Below are 21,685 nucleotides of genomic sequence, written 5' to 3' on the forward strand. Positions count from 1 at the left end.
TGCCTAGTCCAGAGTGACGAACAACCCGAAACACTTCGCGCGCCATACCAGAAAAGGCTTGACCCGAACGCTTCCGAATTGCTTCGTCTGCAATTTTGTCACTCTTTTCTTTTTGATTTAAATTGTTTTTAATAATTCTAAAATGACTGATTGATAGTCAGCTGTTGAGAGATATTGATATTAAAAAGTGATGTCATTCCAATGAGTAGTTTAACTAATAATAACTATACTGTAACGAGAATGAGATTTTCACCCTGCATCGGAGTGTGCGCTGATATGAAACTTCCTAGCAGATTAAAACTGTGTGCCGGACCGAGACTCGAATTCGGGACCTTTGCCTTTCGCGGGCAAGCGCTCTACCAACTGAGCTACCCAAGCACGACTCACGGCACGTCCTCACAGCTTTACATCTGCCAGTTGTAACCTCCCCGCAATAAACCTTGTCTATATTAACGGAATAATAAAATGAGCCAAGCGTAACCTCCTTGCAAAATTGAAGAATAAAAATTGCGCAAATATAAACTCCCCACAAAATATCGTTAAGGGATGAAGATTGATCACAAACCCACAATAACATTAATTAAATAATGAACCATGAACTGAAATGTAACAACTCAACAGCAATTAATAAACCTGACAAATTTTGTAAGGACAGCAGCGCTGACCTACGGCCCTGTGAAATAATTAAACCAAAATTCTTACCTCAGTAAAACTGCATCTATATCTGCTCTTATTTTTTTGGCTTAGCTTCGTGCAATGCTGGCTTATATTTAATTTTGTTTCTTGGAGGGAATGCAAAGGAAATATTATTTAGCTTGAAATGAATCTTTTTCTTTAAATGAGTTACTTTATAAAAAGTTATTATTGGGGCATCATTTGAACAAATTAATTACAATTAACATACGTTATTAGCTGAGCGCAATGCTGCTTCATTACCATCTACAATAATATACATATCGTCCACCACATTCCTGACCAGACTCGTGGGCAGAGCACACCGCGGACGCATGCCGACTCGCTACACACTAGCACTGACTGAGTACAACTATCCAACTGTCTACTCCCTCTGCCGACTCGCCAAACACAACTCAACTCTCGCGGGGTCAAGCGCAGACTAGCCACGATAAATAACTCTCTGGTCAGAGATTCTGTCATGCCTCGCCATCGCTGGTAATGAATACATATGAAACGTACGCGTTTCACAGTACCTCGTTTTATACTGTAACATTTTGACGCCCTTGCTCCGAACACAGCAGCGAATCACAGAGCAGTAGCATTATGTACGCGGTCTTTCTCACGGGAATGGTACCGAATCTAACATCTGTCACAGGTACCTCACACCACATTTCGTCATCTATATACTTCTTGCATCTCCACTGCTTTGGGAATAGCTTCTTGGAGCCTAATATGATGGCTGACTAAGCCGGAAATATTACATGGTTGCCGGCCGCGGTGGCCGTGCGGTTCTGGCGCTGCAGTCCGGAACCGCGGGACTGCTACGGTCGCAGGTTAGAATCGTGCCTCGGGCATGGGTGTGTGTGATGTCCTTAGGCTAGTTAGGTTTAAGTAGTTCTAAGTTCTAGGGGACTTATGACCTAAGATGTTGAGTCCCATAGTGCTCAGAGCCATTTGCCATTACATGGTTTTTTTAGATCTGAACCGGTCCCCTTGACATTATCCATCCATTTTTGATGGCGTAACAGGAGGCGATGCAACCGTGACGTCATAATTTTGTAAAATGCTTTTCAGAAAATAAACATTGTAAACAGACTCAGCGATCCGTGATTAGTTAACCACAAGAAGCTGTACGCGAAGAGTTGCCACTTTCACTTTTCTGTATACTCCTCACCATTATGACTACTACTTTCTCCACTTCCCGTGCACCCTGCATGTAAAACGACTACTAGGTTCTGGCTCTCTATTGGCAGTTACGTTCTGTCCTTCCATTTTTCGACTCGATCATTTCCTACCTACAGGAAAATTAAAGAGACCTTTGGAGAAAAAAGTACCACTTGTATGAATATCAAGAACTCAGATGGAAACCCAGTTCTTAGCAAAGAAGGGATAGCAGAAAGGTGGGAGGAGTATATAGAGGGTCTATACAAGGGCGATGTACTTGAGGACAATATTATGGAAATGGAAGAGGATGTAGATGAAGATGAAATGGGAGATATGATACTGCGTGAAGAGTTTGATAGAGCACTGAAAGACCTAAGTCGAAACAAGGCCCTGGGAGTAGACAACATTCCATTAGTCCTGACAAAACTCTACCATCTGGTGAGCAAGATGAATGAGACAGGCGAAATTCCCTCATACTTCAAGAAGAATATAGTAATTCCAATTCCAAAGGAAGCAGATGTTGACAGATGTGAAAATTACCGAACTATCAGTTTAATAAGTCACAGCTGCAAAATGCTAACGCGAATTCTTTACAGACGAATGGAAAAACTCATAGAAGCCGACCTCGGGGAAGATCAGTTTGGATTCCGTAGAAATGTTGGAACACGTGAGACAATACTGGCCCTCGCCTTATCCTAGAAGAAAGATTAAGAAAAGGCAAACCTACGTTCCTAGCATTTGTAGACTTAGAGAAAGCTTTTCACAATGTTGACTGGAATACTGTCTTTCAAAATCTGAAGGTGGTAGGGGTGAAATAAAGGGAGCGAAAGGCTATTTACAATCTGTACAGAAACCACATGGCAGTTATAAGAGTCGAGGGGCACGAAAGGGAAACAGTGGTCGAGAAGGGAGTGTGACTGGGTTGTCGCCTAACCCCGATGTTATTCAATCGGTATATTGAGCAAGCAGTAAAGGAAACAAAAGAAAAATTCGGAGTAGGTATTAGAATCCATGAAGAAGAAAAAAAAACTTCGAGGTTCGCCGATTACACTGTAATTCTGTCAGAGACAGCAAAGGACTTGGAAGAGCAGTTGAACGGAATGGATAGTATCTTGAAGGTGGATATAAGATGAACATCAACAAAAGCAAAATGAGGATAATGGAATGTATTCGAGTTAACTCGGGTGATGCTGAGGGAATTAGATTAGGAAATGAGACACTTAAAGTAGTAAAGGAGTTTTTTTATTTGGGGAGCAAAATAACTGATGATGGTCGAAGTAGAGAGGATATGAAATGTAGACTGTCAATGGCAAGGAAAGCGTTTCTGAAGAAGAGAAATTTGTTAATATCGAGTATAGATTAAAGTGTCTGGAAGTCGTTTCTGAAAGTATTCGTATGGAGTTAAGCCATGTATGGAAGTGAAACATGGACGATAAATAGTTTGGACAAGAAGAGAATAGAAGCTTTAAAAATGTGGTGCTACAAATGAATGCTGAAAATTAGATGGGTAGATCACATAACTAATGAGGAGGTATTGAACAGAATTGTGGATGAGAGGAGTTTGTGGCACAACTGGACTAGAAGAAGAAATCGGTTTGTAGGACATGTTATGAGGCATCAAGGGATCACCAATTTAGTACTGGAGGGCAGCATGGAGTGTAAAAATCGTAGAGGGAGACCAAGAGATGAATACACTAAACAGTCTCAGAAGGATGTAGGCTGCAGTAGGTACTGGGAGATGAAGCAGCTTGCACAGGATAGAGTAGCATGGAGAGCTGCATCAACCCAGTCTCAGGACTGAAGACCACAACAACAACAACAACATTTACTGAGAAGGTTTCGTCATTACAAAGAGATAAATTCATCGCTTGAAATTACTCTTGAAAATCTGAATGAGCAACACGGTGACACTCCGTTATGTGGATTCCGGGAGCGAGGTGAGCGTCGTAGGCGATTGCGCGGCCCGTTGATTGGCGTGGCGTGTCACGGCCCACGAGGGATCGGCGTATGCGTGGCGGTCGATGAGGCGCGTGTAGCGCTGGCTGCCTAACTGCCGCATAAAGCTTGTCGTGCCATATGGCGCCTCGCGTTTCTGGAATGCGACCGCGGCGGGGAGACAGCGCTGTCAGGGGCCGTGTTCTGCCCGGGCCTAAATAGCACTTAGCGGCCGCCGTAATAGTGGCTGTCAGGCAGGGTTAAGTATGGCCCGCGGGTAAAAATACGGCGGCACTTCATCAGGCAGCCGGCAGCAGCCAGCCAGCAACGGCTCCGGAAGCGGCTGAGAACACCGGCGCTCGCTGCTAGGCCAAGGGCCCTCGTGGCCGAAGAGGGCACCTACACGGCTGAGGACGTTCCCATTCACTCTACCACTGCACCAGCCGTTTCCATAGCCTGTAGCTAGGAGAGGATTAACCAGTATCGTGGGCTGTACCTAGCAGTGCCTTCACCAACTCTTCGTAGGTTGTCACAACTACACCACGGTCCATTAAAATTGCTACAGCACGAACATGACGTGCTACAGATGCGGAATTCAACCGACAGGAAGAAGATGCTGTGATATGCAAATCATTAGCTTTTCAGAGCATTCACACAAGGTTGGCGCCGGTGGCGACACCTACAACGTGCTGACATGAGGAAAGTTTCCAACCGATTTCTCATACACAAACAGCAGTTGACCGGTTTGCCGGGTGAAATGTTGTTGTGATGCCTCGTGTAAGGAGGATAAATGCGTACCATCACATTTACGACTTTGATAAAGGTCTGATTGTAGCCTATCGCGATTACGGTTTGTCGTATCGCGACATTGCTGCTCGCGTTGGTCAAGATCCAATGACTCTTAGCGGAATATGGAATCGGTGGGTTCAGGAGGGTAATACGGAACGCCGTACTGGATCCCAACGGCCTCGTATCACTAGCAGTCGAGATGACAGGCACCTTATCCGCATGGCTGTAACGGATCGTGCAGCCACGTCTCGATTCCTCAGTCAACAGATGGGGACGTTTGCAAGACAACAAACATCTGTACGAACAGTTCTAGGACGTTTGCAGCAGCATTGACTATCAGCTCCGAGACCATGGCTGCGGATACGCTGCATCACAAACAGGAGCTCCTCCGATGGTGTACTCAACGACGAACCTGTGTGCACGAATGGCAAAACGTCACTTTTTCGCATGAATCCAGGTTCTGTTTACAGCATCACTATGGTCGCATCCGTGTTTGGCGACATGGAGGTGAACGCACATTGGTAGCGTGTATTCTTCATCGCCATACTGGCGTATCACGCGGCGTAATTGTATGGGGTGCCATTGGTTACACGTCTCGGTCACCTCTTGTTCGCATTGACGGTACTTTGAACGGTGGACTTTACATTTCAGATGTGTTACGACCCGTGGCTCTACCCTTCATTCGATCCCTGCGAAACCCTACATTTCTTCAGGATAATGCACGACCGCATGTTGCAAGTCCTGTACGGGCCTTTCTGGATACAGAAAATGTTCGGCTGCTACCCCGGCTAGCACATTCTCCAGATCTCTCACCAATTGGTAACGGCTGTTCAATGGTGGTCGAGCAAGTGGCCCGTCACAATACGCCAGTCACTACTCTTGATGAACAGTGGTATCGTGTTGAAGCTGCATGGACAGCTGTACCCGCACACGCCATCCAATCTCTGTTTGACTCAATGCCCAGGCGTATCAAGGCCGTTATTACGGCCAAAGGTGGTTGTTCTGGGTACTGATTTCTCAGGATCTATGCACCCAAACTGCGTGAAAATGTAATCACATGTCAGTTCTAATATTTGTCACTGAATACCCGTTTATCATCTGCATTTCTTTTTGGTGTAGCAAGTTAAATGGCTAATAGTTTATATCAATTCGGTTTGCTAAGGGATAGGTATATGCAATGTACCTCACTGGACTACACTCGGAGACGCGTCCCCTTTAACATTTTGCTTGTACCCAAAGGCAGAAAATTCATACATCAATGACGTTCTTAGTAAAAGAAAGTAATGGTATTAGATATCGTCTTTACCTGCGGTATTTGTAAATGGTACTAAGTTGAATCCTATATTCTTAAAACTGGCAGTCTTGAGTACATGGTGGGTTGCCTCTAACTTTGAGATTGTTTCAGCAACCGGCCGTAGTGGCCGAGAGGTTGTAGGCGCTTCAGTCCGGAACTGGATTGCTGCAACGGTCGCAGGTTCGAATCCTGCCTCGGGCATGGATGTGTGGGATGACCTTAGGTTGGTTAGGTTTAAGTAGTTCTAAGTCTAGGGGACTGATAAACTCAGATGTTAAGTCCCATAGTGCTTAGAGCAATTTGAACTATTTGTTTCAGCAGCCTGGAGAAATCATGAAGCTCTAATTTAATTTTTTACTAGTATTAAGACCGATATGACCACAGCCAACACTGAGAACATGCATGAAAGTATTCTCAAGAAATCACCGGAGCTCATGAAAGTATTCTCGAGAAATCACCGGAGCTCTCAGTCTAGAATGGCAGGCTCGTCATTTTACTCTTCCTAATGCTACAAAAAATAAATGAACAAAAACACAACTCAGAGTGTTTCAAGAGAGAGAGAGAGAAATGTAGAGCTCCACATTATAAAGTAGTTCTCAAAGCAGTGGAATAATTTCAGTTCAGTGCTAGGCCTAGTTCTGCTGACCCAACATCATTTTATGAAATGTTTCTTGATGCACTGTAGAAATGGATTCTTTTTACTGCCCTGAAAAACCTGCAGTAACTTTTGGTGAAAGAGAAAGAAAAAAATTATGTAAGAGATTCAGATTTCATGAAAGAAAAGTAGTCAGAAGTTTCAGGGAATTCCTAGAAGAAAATAAATGTCCACCTGTCTGTTGCCACTGATGAACATTATCAACTGTATACCAGAGGGGATTTTCGCTTATGAATCTTGTTTTAACCCCATTAAGAGCGCCACTGCCCGTGAACACTGTTCCCAACTTGGTCTTCATCAAACCAGAAATTACTCCTTTACACCTGTTGAACCCAACTATTTATGTGAAAACTACGTTCCTGAAAAGAAGACACCTGACTACAGACAGCAAAAGTCTTCGTGAAAAGATAACAAACAGCCAGTCAGTTAAAAGATGGAAAGTTTATTTATACCTCTTCCCGGTTGTTTCAAAGTTTATAAAAACGTGTTCTTCACAAGGAAAATTGTGGCAACTGGGTTACAAGCAGTAGCGGAGCTACATTAAAAAACCGGAGAGGCGTCAGTAAAATTGACAGTTTTTACCTTCAGAAGACATTTTTATAGAAGCTGAAACCACAGTCAAATGGTTCAGATGGCTCTGAGAACTATGGGACTTAACATCTAAGGTCATCAGTCCCCTAGAACTTAGAACTACTTAAACCTAACTGACCTAAGGACATCACACTCATCCATGCCCGAGGCAGGATTCGATCCTACGACCGTAGTGGTCGCGCGGTTCCGGACTGTAGCGCCTAGAACCGCTCGGCCAAAACCACAGTTAATGGGGTTTAGATATACCTTCTATTTTGAAGCTGATTGGCTGTTTATAATTTCTTCGCGAAGATTTCATCCTTAGGTCGCTGCTCCAGACTTATACAAAATTTTAAGCCAGTGACTGTAAGGAGCAGACACGGAAGAATACGATAGTCACGTTCTGCTCCAAACAACCAGTTGCAGCTGCAAGGTACCTCCTTCAACCTAAAATCTAGATACTATATATCAGTACAACTAAAAACCAGCCAAAGTTGCCAATTTCAATTATTTTAATTACTCGATAACTAGTTTCGGGCCGGGATAGTCAAAATGGTATTTCCAAAAACACAAAAACGATGTCAAAAATGTATACATATTATGAAGCGGTATTTGCAAACGTTCAAGAACCATGTCAAAAATATAACGTATATGAAGTGAAAATGAACCGTTACAGCGCATACCGAGTTATTTGTATGCACTGTAACTGTTCATTTACACTGTATATTTTTGACATTTTTTGTTTGTTTTGTTTTTGGAAATACCTTTTTGACTGTCTTGCACGATGGACTGGAAATCTATCACTGCCCGAAATTAGTCATCGAGTAAATAAAAAAAGTGAAATTTGTGACTTGACTGGTTTTTCGTTGTAGTGATTAACAGGAGTTGCGGATCTGAAATTATTCAAACTTGCTGGAAATTCTTATTACGTATTAATCAGTATTATTTGCTTATTTTAGGGCCCGTGTAAAAAAGTTTAATTCCTTAGTGAATAATTTGTAAATCAGTGAATTTTTCTCCAGAAAATCAGCAGTGGTGCACAGATTTTCGCAGGAACGTGATGATCTCCCCGCATAGATGTTACTGTCTAGTACACATATTAATTCTTCCCATATACGTCTCACAGAACGACGACGACGAGAAAATCAGACACATTAATGCTACACGGAGGCTGCTACACGGAGGTTTAATATTACCAAATTGTCACCTTAATGATTACGATTTACAATGTCAGTAGTCTTTGCAAAATACTGACAAATTATTTACAGAATAATGGAAAAACTGGTGGAAGCTAACTTCAGGGAAGATCAGTTTGGATTCCGCAGAAAGGCGAGAGCACGTGAGGCTATACTGACCCCACGACTTATCTTGGAAGATAGATTGAAGAAATGAAAACCTACATTTATAGCATTTGTAGCTTGAGAGAAAGATTTCAAGACTGTTGACTAGAATACACTCTTTGAAATTCTGAAGGTAGCTGAAAGATAAAAGTTATCTAAAACTTGTATAGAAATGAGACGGCCGTTATAAGTGTAGAAGAACATGTAAGGGAAGCAGCGGTTGACGTCGAGGGACACAGGGTTGCAGCCTATCCGCAAATTTATTCAATATGTACGTGGATCAAGCAGTAAAGGAAACCAGAAAAATTTGGAGAAAGAATTTAAGTTCAAGGTCAACTTTCAGATTTGTTAATGTTGTTGTAATTTTGTCAGAGACAGTAAAGGACTGGAAAGAGCAGCTGGACGGAACGTACAGCATCCCGAAAGGTGAATTTACGACTCAACACTTCTTACAGTTTACAAATTATTAGAGAGATATTTGCAATCTAAGCATTGCTTAGAAATGTATTTAAAGTTGACGTATTTGTCAAGTGTGGGGTTTCAAGGGTAGTGAAAGAGGCTGCACCTGAAGAGTGGTGAATGTCATTAACACCTCAATCGGTTTGAGAGACAAAGAATGTAAGCTGCTCAATCAGAAGTAAGCACATTCCCGAGACTGCATTTGGCGAAATGCTATTGGAGAGAAATTATGTGGAGAGATGCCTCTGCTTTGAGTTGTTATCCATTTCAATCTCTGCTGGCAGAATGTTCAAGTCGTAGATCACTGGCATAACCAGTAGCTATCTACACATAGACTATACTCGCCACTGCCTCTATACAAGCAACACAAAACAGATCGTCTGCAAATGTTCTAGTATGGCATGCTCATGGAGTTGCTTATATCAACTATCTGTGAATGAATTTTACCACAGCACCCCTGCAAAAGAATACTTGTCAGTTTCACTTTGTCTCCAAGGAATGATTAACCCCCAGGATAGGAACTCTGAGATAAAAAAAATACAATAGTGAAATTAGTGTCTCTGTTTTACTATGCCTGCGATGAAAGTACTTAAATTTTCCTGTGTAGCCCATTAGTAGCTTTGGAAGGGATAACGACAATCAGTTTAGCTGTGAATCAAAGTACCATTATTTCCGGAGAAATAAAAATCAATTAGCCAGCACTTTAGTTACGTTCCTGTAGGTGGTACAGCTGATCAGTTTATTTGTTACTGATTACAAATTCTTCACTCAAGTTTGCTGTTTATAATAAATAAAATTAGTACAGATAATCAAGCTAGATGATTGAATACATCTTTCACTAAGTTAATTAGCTTCCCTAAATGTGGCTGACTACAAAACGCACGCAGTGTTGACGATGATAAATGCGGGGCTTGAAAAAAGCATCACCATAAGATCTTCGGAACAACATGATGAATGGCGATAAAGTACACACTAAAAGGTACCATAGCCATATTTTGTGGCGTGACAATGTAACAGCGATACAATGTATGCCGCAAAACCGGCGTGCGGTGAAATTGGCTCTGTGTTGTCCTCTTTTACATGGCGTACAAAATATAAATTGCGCATAAACTGCTAGTAAGACTGGCACGTAACTGACCCTAGCTTATGAACGGGAGAACCACTCGTCACACACAAAAAAAAAAAAAAAAAAAAAAAAAAAAGTGCTGGAAAAAGTTATTTCGACGTACTAGTAAGTTTCTGTCACGAGGTAGCCCATGTTCATCAGCCACTTGCTCTGTCCCGAGAACTTTGCTGTGTCGTTACGTTTGGGTGATTGAGAGAGGAACTGACGTGTTTGGTGCCCTGCAGAACGCAACACAAAATGGTGCACATCATCAAACAATGCGTGTTCACTGTCAAGTATTATACGGAGCACTGTTCGACAAAAATTTCTGCAGAGCTGTCTGCCAAGAATTTAGGACTGCATGGTTTTTGGAAAAACCACCAATAAAGTCTTCAACGATAAACTTAGTGGCAAAGCGATGCGAAACCGTCTCCGTTCCGAATAAAAATCGTATATAACCGAAAAGAGGTCAAACATCAGAAAATATTACTCAGATGACGGAAAGATTAGAAGAAAAGTTTGATAAATTAAGGGATTGTGGTGTTGAAACCCTATCGAGAAAGACCGTCATTTGTATCATTTCAAATTTACTGTTGTGCATGAGTTAAAGTTCCCAAAGGGGTTTTTGAGTGAAGTAGAAACAGGACTTTTGGATCATCAGTTTTTTTTTTTTTATCTTCAGAGGAGGTCTGGTTCAGTTTGTCATGGTATGTGAACTACAGAAGATGCGCCGCTATGCATCAGAAAATACTCATTTTATTGTAAATGTTTTTCAGACCATGCATGTCCGAGGGAACATACACTCCAGAGAATACAATCGTTATGAAATACATGAAGTGTATTCACAGTTGCTAATATGGACAACCACCAGCTCTATAATAGAATGACGACAGTGAAAATTTGTGCCGGACTGGGATTCGAAACGGATTTATCGTATGCATGCATGTCCGAAGGCATCGTGTACCGTAGTTTAGAATAAAACAGGCACTGCGTTTATCCGTTGACAGAAGACAAGCGATATTCAAGTAAATTGTCTCCCTTGTGCGTGAATATACATAATGGATGTATGAGTACAGGTTGTGGACAGTTGGTTGAGGACACACGGAAGTTTGTCGGTGAGTCGTCTTCGGCTAGCCTAATAGTAAAGCCGCCACTCGCGATATGCATGAAATCTGAGTGCGAGTCCGGATACAGTACAAATTTTCATTGTCGTTATTCCATTATACAACTGATGGTTTCCCATATTCGCAACTTCGAATACATTTCATGTATCATGGGTGGTGTTCAAACGATGTCACAGGACAAATAATGGCTTCACATATCGTCGATCAGGCCATCCAGCGTGAGTCGACGTAATGCCTGTCATTGCAGGACAAGCGCTCTATCGATAACAACAAAGGTTCATGAAGGCATATTACGGCAGCATTGTTTCGTCCACTGATTTTCAGATCACCGGAGTATAAGCTGGCAGCACCAGATACATGATGTCCTGATGTACATTTTCCCAGCTAATCCATGTAAATTAAAGCATCATTATCCACTGCTTGGACCTCACATCGTACACAAAGTAGTCAAAATTGGTCAATCGTTACGCACAACCAATTCTATTCTATGAGAAAAAGTCACCTTACACCTAAACGGGTTCCATATTGATGATTTCTGGAAAGTGCAGTGGTATCAGAGTCCTGATGGCTGCAAAATTTGTCAATGGTTAAAAATACCTTTGCATCTAGTATTTATTGTGGTAATGGCGAAAGATAAATTCCATGGTGAGAGTGAGCTGGCGAGAAGTAAATCCTTAATCTTTTTCCAGAGCTGTTTCACAGAGTAAGACTGCACTGTAGTCCCCTCTCTAGATTTTCGCACAGATGACAAAATGGTAGATATCGAAATAGATGACAGAGGGATAGAGAAACAGTTAAAATCGCTCAAAAGAGGAAAGGCCGCTGGACCTCATGGGATACCAGTTCGATTTTACACAGAGTACGCGAAGGAACTTGCCCCCCTTCGTGCAGCGGTGTACCGTAGGTCTCTAGAAGAGCGTAGCGTTCCAAAAGATTGGAAAAGGGCACAGGTCATCCCCGTTTTCAAGAAGGGACGTCGAACAGATGTGTAGAAATATAGATCTATATCTCTAACGTCTATCAGTTGTACAATTTTGGAACACGTATTATGTTCGAGTATAATGACTTTTCTGGAGACTTGAAATTTACTCTGTAGGAGTCAGCATGGGTTTCGAAAAAGACGATCGTGTGGAACCCAGCTCGCGCTATTCGTCAACGAGACTCAGAGGGCCTTAGACACGGGTTTCCAGGTAGATGCCGTGTTTCTTGACTTCCGCAAGGCGTTCCATACAGTTCCCCACAGTCGTTTAATGAACAAAGTAAGAGCATATGGACTATCAGACCAATTGTGTGATTGGATTGAAGAGTTCCTAGATAACAGAACGCAGCATGTCATTCTCAACGGAGAGAAGTCTTCCGAAGTAAGAGTGATTTCAGGCGTGCCGCATGGGAGTGTAGTAGGGCCGTTGCTATTCACAATATACATAAATGACCTTGTGGATAATATCGGAAATTCACTGAGGCTTTTTGCGGATGATGCTGTGGTATATCGAGAGGTTGTAACAATGGAAAATTGTACTGAAATGCAGGAGGATCTGCAAAGAATTGACGCATGGTGCAGGGAATGGCAATTTAATCTCAATGTAGACAAGTGTAATGTGCTGCGAATACATAGAAAGAAAGACCCCATATCATTTAGCTACAATATAGCAGGTCAGCAACTGGAAGCAGCTAATCCCATAAATTATCTGGGAGTAGGCATTAGGAGTGATTTAAAATGGAATGATCATATAAAGTTGATCGTCGGTAAAGCGCATGCCAGACTGAGATTCATTGGAAGAATCCTAAGGAAATGCAATCCGAAAACAAAGGAAGTAGGTTACAATACACTTGTTCGCCCACTGCTTGAATATTGCTCACCAGTGTGGGATCCGTACCAGATAGGGTTGATAGAAGAGATAGAGAAGATACAACGGATAGCAGCGCTCTTCGTTACAGGATCGTTTAGTAATCGCGAAAGCGTTACGGAGATGATAGATAAACTCCAGTGGAAGACTTTGCAGGGGAGACGCTCAGTATCTCGGTACGGGGTTTTGTCGAAGTTTCGAGAACATAACTTCACCGAGTAGTCTAGCAGTATATTGCTCCCTCCTACGTATATCTCGCGAAGAGACCATGGGGATAAAATCAGAGAGATTAGAGCCCACACAGAGGCATACCGACAATCTTTCTTTCCACGAAAAATACAAGACTGGAATAGAAGGGAGAACCGATAGAGGTACTCAAAGTACCCTCCGCCACTCACGGTAAGGTGACTTGCGGAGTATGGATGTAGATGTAGATCTGTCAAATTTTCAGTAATTCCCAGAGACGTTTCGAGTGACAAACGATATATGCATGGGAATATACAGGCTGTGCAATAAATGTTGCGGCAAACTTTGAGAGGTTGTAGAGGATATCTTGAGAAACAGATCGAGGATATGAACCCGTCCATTAACGTCATCCAACGACGCTAGGGGGGGGGGGGGGGCGAAGTTACAGGCGCCGGACCCATCACAAGGACATCTGTGAATGCGATGCTCTGCTGCCTCGGAGGATCACGGTTTCGGGCACGAGTTTCCATTTGCAGTTTATGTCTCTCCTGAATACCGAAAAACACTGGTGCATCTATAGGGTTCCAGGAGAAAAATAAACTGCAGATAAAAACCCTTGTCCGAAACCGGCATCCGTCGAGACAACAGAGCATCGGGTTCCTACGGGACAAGGACACTCTATGTAGCAGCTGGCTCCATCTTCTGTACTGTCGATCTTTGCAATCAGTTACGATCTCTCAACAACAAACAACACAGCGAGACCTCCCGCCTACACTCGACGGTGTACGAAGTCACGTTTGCTGCCAAATGAGTGGCCTAGTGGGAAGAGCCGGCGCTTATATATTCGGCCCTCTGTAGCGTCGTTGGAAGACGTTTCTGGACACGGGTACATAGCCTAGATTTGTTCCTCAAGACACCCTCTGCAACGCCTCGAAGTTTGTCGCAACATTTCTGGGACACTCTGTGCTATATAATTCCTGTACGATATCAAACACAGTGCGATGAATCCTCAGGTTCCGTTTCTGTTAACACAGATCGTTCTCTGGATGGGAAAAACGACGATGGCTTAATGACCTGTCGATGACGAAGTCAGGGTTCGTTCATTACCTCAAATAGCACTAGAATTCGGAAGTATATCGGACGTGTTCTCTTCGATGGAACCATCTCAGTATGCTCTTCGATTGATCTACAGGAACAGTTACAGCAAAAACATCGAGGGATGTACAGTTGAAATCGATACCTCTATGAGTGTGCCTTCTTAGATACGGCAACGGCCTTGCCGCAGTAGGTACGCCGGTTCCCGTCAGATCACCAAAGTTAAGCGCTACCGGGCGTGGCCGGCACTTGGATGGGTGACCATCCGGGCCGCCATGCGTTGTTGCCATTTTTCGGGGTGCACTCAGTCTCGTGATTGCACTCCACCTCGTGATGCCAGTTGAGGAGCTACTCGACCGAATAGTAGCGGCTCCGGTCAAAGAAAACCATCGTAACGACAGGGAGAGCGGCGTGCTGATCACACGCCTTCCTATCCGCATCCTCAGCTGAGGATGGCACGGCGGTCGGATGGTCCCGATGGGCCACTTGTGGCCTGAAGACTGAGTGCTTCTTGGATACACAAACAGAATTCGTACAGACTGTGACGTCAGGAGGGAGTAAATCAGTGCATATGTATTACCGTAAGCAGTGTTTAAGTGGAGGTTTGTTAGCTTATATTTTTATATAACACTGAGATGTATTAAGCACGTTAATTTTTGATATCACCTTACGTAATATACTGCTACATCTAGATCTGGTATCCCTACCGTACAACTTTAACTACGCACATAATAATTCAGTTCATCAAATGGGAACAATTACTAGTAGGTTATAGTATACCACTGTTAGTGTAATCCCAAATCTTTTTCATAAAAGGGTTCCATGCATTAAATCAAATCATTGACCTTATCCTTCATGTATGAAAGTTTGAAAAAACGGCAATGCGAACTTTTTCAGTGAAAGAAAATGGGATGACGGAACATAGTAATTCTCAGTTTTTTTTTTTCACGTTTCGGTACCAGACTGATCACACATAGGAGAGTGGTGTAGTTGTGAGGAATGTGGAGCAACATTGGAGCTGTGTACAAAGAAATACATCGCTTTTAGAATCGCAGAATGTATCATTCATTCTGCAAGAAGAGCAGGGTATTACAAACACTATGGAGACGTGAAGAAGTGACATCATTAAAAGACAAATTACGTCTTGCACCTCCCATTTATTTCACAATGAATGATGTACTATGCCCATAACGTTGCCAAGTTTTGGTTAGAAGACGCTGGATGCAGTGTCGAATGTAAGAGATATATTCGGGAAGAGGAGAGGGGAGTCTCTCTGTCTCGAAGTTTACTGGAGGGTGCGGAAACCGCTCCTTTCTGACGAACACACCTAAGACAAACGAAAGGCGTTCCGTGTGATCGAAGAGAAGTCCCACGGGAGAAATCCGTCGTTGGCGATTTATCTTGCCTACTCTGCTCCACCACAGGTTCTGTGGATTACGCAGGACAGTTCCTTATCTAACTAAAAGGTATTTTTAGCATCCTGTGATGTTCGCACCGACAACGTCCGATTACTTTGGTGTCTTGCAGACGTACTAAAACAGAAACAAACATTATCATATCGTACAGACAGAAATGAGATGTGATGCCCCGTAGTCTCAGGCGCACATGCCGTACTAACTAGAGAGAGAGAGAGAGAGAGAGAGAGAGAGAGAGAGAGAGAGAGAGAGAGAAGGCAGGTGCAGCACAGTGAGCAGAAGAGACCATAACTAAGAACTCGCGATTTTACTTAAATGGACTGCGTAGAAACACTTATTTACGTCTTCCAAATGATTGTAGAGGAATGGCTGCGAGTGGCAACATTCACTACAGACTGGAGGACCATGACCAGCACAGGGCATGTAAATAGTTAGCATGAGGTATAAATAGTGTTTCCAAAAAGTAAGTTTCAAAAATTATTTTCGGTAGGATGTGAAAATTGCCACGAATTGGGTTTATGTATTTAGAGTTGAGAACCCGGATGCGACCTTGGCGTGTTTGTTATCACCTGTTGATGCTAGTGCAAATGCAGTATTCAGAGTGTTGGGTGTGCGACAGAAATTTGAAACTATATGTGGGGTCGAATTGTGATATTGTGCTTGAGCAATACAAAGCAGATCTGAGTCCACTACGTCACGCAGGTTACTGCATCTGTATGAGCAAATACAACAACAGCATTTAAAACGTTTAATGCCACAAGCGGCTTACACTAACACAGTATACAGTAGTGCTACTATATATTACAACAATTCACATAGGTATTACTTTTAGTGTATCATACTGACGTATTCACTTTTTACATCTCAGGGGTGTTATTATTTAATATTTATTGTGCGTTACACGCATTAACGATCACACGAGCTACTGTTGGGACAGAGAAAGACAGAAAGAGAGAGTGTGTTGTGTGTGAGAGAGAGAGAGACAGAGAGAGATAGAGAAAGGTGCAGAGAGAGAGAGAACGAGAGAGAGAGAGAGAGAGAGAGAGAGAGAGAACGAGAGAGAGAGAGAGAGAGAGAGAGAGAGAGAGAGAGAGAAGGGACAGAATGAGAGAAAGGGACAGAGAAACAGAACTTTTCTGTAGGGAAGACGAATGGAAAATTTCGGGCCATCCTGTGACTGACATATAGCAAGACTTCACATCGCTTGGCTTTGTGACAGCAGAATGCAGAATTGGCTGCGTATTTGATTATGACATGATCGTAAATACACAACCCGTGGATACCCCATATTCGAGATCACGAATGAGCTGGGCATGTCATATGCTATCCTGTCAAGGAAAATCCAAGTATAGGCAAAAGAGCCGCGTCAAAGATTCGAGTACCGTGAGTAACAAGATGTTGTCAATAAGTTTGTAGGACGATCTTGCTTTATAAGATCACGTAGAAGGACAACAGTTCAGCAGCTCATTATCCAGATCTATGCTGGACAGAACAATAGGTGAGCAACAGTGTCATACAGAAACACATCCCTGCTATGGGAATCAACAGCTGTAGCCCGTCATTAGGCTACTACTCATTGCACAGTAGTGGGTATTAGTACTGGCCTGGGTTTAAGAACATCACCAATGAACACGCGAAACGTGGAAAAAGGTCGCCTCACCTGAAGTGTCGTTGTGTTCTTTGTTACGTCGAAAACTACATGATGTGATGCCTCCTGCTAGCCGACAATGCACCATTCCGATAGGTGGTGGAATTTTTCTAATGACCCTAGTATGAGATAATATGGGGTCCATGATAGTCTGGCATCATTTTTCGATAATGAAACACGTAGGTAAATACTGTCCTATCATGTGCAAGATCTTCTTTTTTGTAATTGTGTTCATCTTCAGCACGCCTCTCACAATATGTTCGATTATAAAGTTAATACATTCCAATATCACTTTCGAACTGTGTAGGAGTTGTATAACAAGTGGATGATTACTCCACAGATATGAAAAGAGGCGTTGTGTGACTCGCAGATTAGTGCAACATTTTTGATTTGAAGACACTTCAGAGACTTGCGTGTCAGTTTTGCTTCTTATTTACTGAGTAGCTTGTCAGTTGGCCTGGTGAAGCTGAGTGACCACACTCCACACCTTTCTATCAAAAAAAAAATCTCAGCTGCGATCTGGATTCGTATACGAAACGTCGGTAGTGTGCATCGAGAGTCTAGGCTCTTAGTGCTAAAATCAACCCATGGAAATTAGTGAAACACCCTTAATAGCCTACCCGATATAAAACGGTCGGACGAAAAGGTGTCGTCTTACTGTTCGTAATCAACTACTGTCTCTACACCCAATCCCATGCGCATACCTTTGTGTCCTAACCATCAGCAGTTGGGCCCAGCCAAATAGCGTTAACTCATCAGAACTGCAATCAACTGGCAGCAAATGTACGCTTGTGTGTTCGCAGAAACACTGTCTGTGCGACCCACTCCACTGGAGGGTATATGAAATGTTGGGGGGAGGGGGGGGGGTGAGAGAGAGAGACGCGGAAAACAGTGCACTCTTTGCCGTAATGCAGAAACGGAGCGATTTACGTGACGCTCAAAAGTGTATTCGGGGCAAGGGTGGAGGCATTTCCGAAACAGACAAATATGAAAACGGTTCGCATGCCACCGAGGTAAAGTATAGCGTCCACGGGAAAACGGCGCTATCTAAATACGTCATTGAGGCAACTGTGGTGTACCACGGGCCATAGATGCCAGGGATGAACGTCGACTATGGATATGCATACGGGAGAACAGACGTGCAAATGTTGAGTAACTGACCACCCAGATGAACCAAAGGCTACCAACGCTGTGTTCTCAATTACTGCTCATCCATTCCCGAATGTCCTCTAGTGGCAAGACCTCCCACACCTGCGTCGTTCGATGAGCTCGAGCGTTGTCATGCACAAAATTGGTGTCAGGTACCCAACTCATACCTCAAAAGACGAACTTGGGGAACGAGTACAGTGTGATAATAAGGCTGACTAGTGAGTATACTTTGTTTAAAGATCTCGAGGTCCACACACAAGTACAGCATTATGTCTCGCCACACCATAACACCCAGGCACTAGAACGATCATGTTCGACGATGTTTCTGGATGGATTATGTATTTTTCTGGATGCATCATGCGTTCCCACCCCTCGCTATATGAGAGTATGCCCACACTCACGTTACTGTAGCACTATACTCGTTCCCTACGTGCCTCTATGAATAACTGAGGCAATTAGCGGGTCGTAATTTATTCACACACAAGGAGTGTTCCGTCTCTTCCATGTTGCTACTTTAATGTCATAATTCACCATATTCAACCTGATGATGTTGCTTCTACTAAACCGGTCATTAAATAATTTATTCACAAGAGCAGCCAAACACTTATTACTAATACATTGTTAATCATATGTGTGTGGACGGAACTAGTTCTTGATTGTTCACTAATGAATCAAGCATAGTTTCTGCGATCTCATACTGTCGTTAAACCAGTTGATACAAAAGATCACTAGTATTGCATGTGGGTCGATTTTGATCCACAGTAGCGAACCACCATTTTGTTTGTATTTGGGTGCTGTTTAGCGTATCGCCATGTTGACAGTACGTTCAACGAGGCTCTAAACTGTGATCAAAGGACAAATTGGTCCCGGGAATGAATACTAGACCGTCGAATATAAATTTTCGTGAATGTAGCTGTTTCTCTTTTAAATTTTACAATATTAATTCCACACTCTTTCATCAGTCATCGTTAAAACAAGTAAGTAAAACAATGTTACAATCTTTTTCTTTATAAAAAGATTGAAGCAGAGTCAAAACGTACTCTTTGTAAGAGTATTAATAGTAATCTTACTTTTACAGTACCGGGCATTTGTCAAAGATTCCAAATTTCAATAGGTGACTAAAATGCTCTGTGTGCTTCCTTGCTTTTTGTAGTCAAGTAACTAAAACATAAGAGTAAACAACTTCAGTCTACAATTATTAATATTTGGAAATATTTAAGAACGAAGAGTTGACAGAATTGTCTTAGCTGAGATGGGCTCATAGTGCAGACATTCGACAAGAGCTTTTGCTTGACAGCTTTTGCGCACATACTTCTTGCACTTGAAGCATACATTTAATGTTTTATACGCCTTTTTGCAAGGATACAGCTTCTCGTCGACAGTCATTTTCTGGCCCCGCTTGTAACAGACAATGCAGTTGTTGGCAAATAGAATCCATGTTTCTCAAAAAGGCAAAATTCATCGGTTTCCTCATGTTGTCTTCATGGTGGCATTGAGTCGAACTTAAAATTACTCCATATTTCTGCAAATATGTTTCTTGGCATGGTGCTTTTGAAGGAAGGAAGTCCCCACTTACTGTTCCATAAGGCTTCGTATGAAATAAATCGAGTGCCATGGTAGAGTAGAGTAATCCAATGAAAGAATCTACTTCTTCCAGGCTTAGGGACCATTCATTATCACCATTACTTTTTGGTATACTTTTCTATGAGTTTCACGATCGGGTCGCTAACATGTTCCCGCAACACACACAGTGGCGAGTCGCCTACAGCAAGTTGTTTGGCGTGACCTGTCGGCCTGGGTATCTCCCACAACACATTCTGGGCGCTCCGCCTACGTGCTATGTCGCCTGGTTCAATCCGTTTCCACGTTGTGTCATTGGAACTCTCCACCTATTCACCAGGAACTGGATGCAACACGGTGCTTCCCCTTCCTCGCCCACGATGAGTGGCTGCACTCGAGTGGCACCCAACGTACCGCGACCATGTACACGTCTCGCTGCTCCCTCAACTGCGCCGACCGACGCACCGTCACCGTCTTGTAAGTCATCCACAGCACTTGAATATTCTCCATTGACAGATACAAACTGTACGTCAAAATTCTTTGTCACTAATGAGAGATAGGGAATGACAGCAAAACACGGGCCATGACGCAATTTGACTTACGCGTTTACGGTAGGTGATCAATGTTCGCATTTGAGTTTTGAGTAAAGATTTGTTCATCAGTGACTTACCGATTCCATCTGGTAGCTGACCGATAACTCCTCCGTTCCGCCATCCTCGTCCGTGTCGAAGGCCCCGTCCTGCATTGCATACACGTTTGACTCGTTTTTGGGATGGAGGTCCACGCTCTCGCGAAGAACACGTAAATCTGTTAGATAAAGAATAGAAGAAAGAATCATGTACAGTGGACTTACGCACATTGGACGAAAAATTAAGTAGAATGGTTCATGCTTAATGTTGTGCTAGAGGTAAGTCATCGTCAGGTGGATCAGACACTTGAGTCAGCAGTTTCCACTGGAATGTAATCGTCGTCCTTCTCAACATTCGTCTCATTACCGGATTCATCATTCGATTGTGTCAGTGAACTTTTCTCCAGATAGCAGAGAATCTCGGCCTCCGTAAGATCAAGTCGTCTTACCATTGTGGCTTCAATCACGCGAACTCTCGAAAATAAACTGCAAGCTCACGTCGCTGTCCTCAGGACTGCGTAGTCCACTCAGCTTCACCATAAACACAGACAGCTGACAGCAAACTTCCTTAAGGACGACACATTTGACTCCTGCTGTCGTGTAAGGCAACTATTAGCAGTGCCGCAAACAGCGGGCTAGGTAGGGAAGGGTTGGGGGTGGCTTCCCTACTGTACAATGTGTGTGTCACTTTGTTGGTGTGCATAACGCCAGTCCAAAGAAAACGGAAAGCCCCTTTGATATAATGTATCGCCTGACCTCCGAATTCTTCGTATTTCACGGTCTTTTTGGCCCAAAGTGTAATATACTCCAACATCCAGTGAATAACGTCGAATCACGTATAGAAACTATTTAGTGACTGAAAACCGGTGTTATTGATATCAGATTGCATTAAAATGCATATGCCTCAAAAAAGACCCACATGGTACGACTGGTATAAAAGGAACATTTCTCAAACTTCTAGATGGGCTAGGAGAATAAATTTTTGGTGAGTTGTATAACCACATAAATGATGAAAAGTCATGGGAGAGTTATGATTATGGAGGGGGA

This window comes from Schistocerca nitens, chromosome 7 (genome assembly GCF_023898315.1).
Source record: "Schistocerca nitens isolate TAMUIC-IGC-003100 chromosome 7, iqSchNite1.1, whole genome shotgun sequence".
NCBI classification, from domain to species: Eukaryota; Metazoa; Arthropoda; class Insecta; order Orthoptera; family Acrididae; genus Schistocerca; species Schistocerca nitens.